A 1,882-nucleotide genomic window follows, 5' to 3' on the forward strand; every position below is an offset into this window, starting at 1 on the left:
CAGTGGTTTTATGTCCTTTTTGTATGATTTCGTATGGCTATAGGGATTGATTTTTGAATTGAAGGAAATGCATATATTCTACACACAGAGATGGCAAAGAAAAATCTATGTTAAAAGTGGTGAGTTTTTATTCTGGCGTTCTATTTTTAGCTTCGTGCTTTTTTTTATGTCAAAGTTATATACTTTCTCCCTGTTAAGTTTTAGTTCTCAGTATTTCCTCTTTTAAAGTTAAATAATGTATAAACTTTGTTCAACATTTGAAAATTATTTTTAATAATGCACGTATAAAAGCTTAATAGTACTTTTCTAAGAAGTAGTTGGAGTCCGTTGCATTTTGCACCCTAATGTGTGCTTTCTTTTGTTACTTGCACCCTATTCTATTTTTTTTTCTTTTGATGACTTACACCCCAATCTCTTTATTTCCTTCAATAAAATCATCCTTTTAATAATTTTTTATGAGAGTAAAATAGGGATAACTATAATAATGATTTTATATTTAAATAGAGTTGAAACATTTCTCTCGTCAATCTGAACATTAACAAACGAAACAATTAAAATAATGAATTAAGTGCATATCAAAGAAGGGCAATTGAAGTCTTAAAAGAGAATATTTTGAGTACAAAAATGAAATGGATTCAGTGAAAAAATAATGAATTAAGTGCATATGAAAGAAAGGCAATTGAAGTCTTAAAAGAGATTATTTTGAGTATAAAAGTGAAATGGATTCAGTGAAAACTGAAAAGTACTCCCAATTGAAAAAATTAACTATCATTTTTTAGAGATTATTTTGATTATTCTTGCCTGTAAAAAGTAAAAAGGTGATAGAAATCAAGCTATGATAAACATAATTTGAGTTGATTGAGTCAACAGGTTCATTATCACCTTGATAACAACACTCAATAAGAGAGCTCTAACTAACTTGAAAATTGCTAATACTGAAATGAAATGAAACTGCCTCCAATAAAGACTTGCAAATAAAGGGATGAAACTTTCATTTCCTTTAATTCACTATAACAACAGTTTTTGGTTCTATCTCGCACAACAAATATTATGGAAAAAAAATCCTAATCATTAGATCTATACCTAAGTAATTAAATAAAAAACCTAAAGTTGGGGGAAAAAATTGCTCTGCACTAGCAGAACACTAAGGGGCCATTTGGTTGAGTGTATTAAAAATATAATATATGCATTATGATTTGTGTATTAGTAGTACCATATTTGGTATCCTTTTTTAGACTATGCATAACTAATACTTGCATTAGTTATACACCCTCTCTTACTCAATCTCTCCTAGATCTGTGTGTATGTGTGATATCAGTGAAGAGTGTGTGGTGTGTGTGAGTTGAGTGTGTGTGTTTTTCTCGGTAGTTGGGTGTGTTTGTATTGTTTTCTCTATATTAGGAAGTCATGGGTCTCTATGTGTGTATGCGTTTTTATTATGTGGGTGTAAAATCTGTGGAAGATGATTGTTGGAAGCTCATTGTGAGTGTGTGTAATGGTGTGTTATGAGAGTGACCATGGAAAAAGTTCATTTGTAAGAAAAAGAAGAAGAAGAAATGAAGAAAGAAAAACAACAAAAAGAAAGAAATGAGGAAAGGGAATGGAGAAAGATGAACAGCAAATGGAAAGAAATGGGGAAAGAGAGAAGAAAAAGATAAAGGGAGGGTTTTATTTTTATTTATTTATTTATTTATTTTAATATATAATATTTTTTATATATAAAAATGACGTGAAAGATGATGTGGGACACGTGGTAGCTGATGTGGCAGCAAACGTGGGAGAGTATGTAACACTCACCCAAAAAGTGTTTAAAAAATTTTTTTTAGTCGGTTCAGGGGTCCAGATGACAAACATGTAAGTAGAAGTGTCCAACTTACAAAAC

This window comes from Capsicum annuum, unplaced genomic scaffold (assembly GCF_002878395.1).
Source record: "Capsicum annuum cultivar UCD-10X-F1 unplaced genomic scaffold, UCD10Xv1.1 ctg995, whole genome shotgun sequence".
Taxonomy (NCBI): domain Eukaryota; kingdom Viridiplantae; phylum Streptophyta; class Magnoliopsida; order Solanales; family Solanaceae; genus Capsicum; species Capsicum annuum.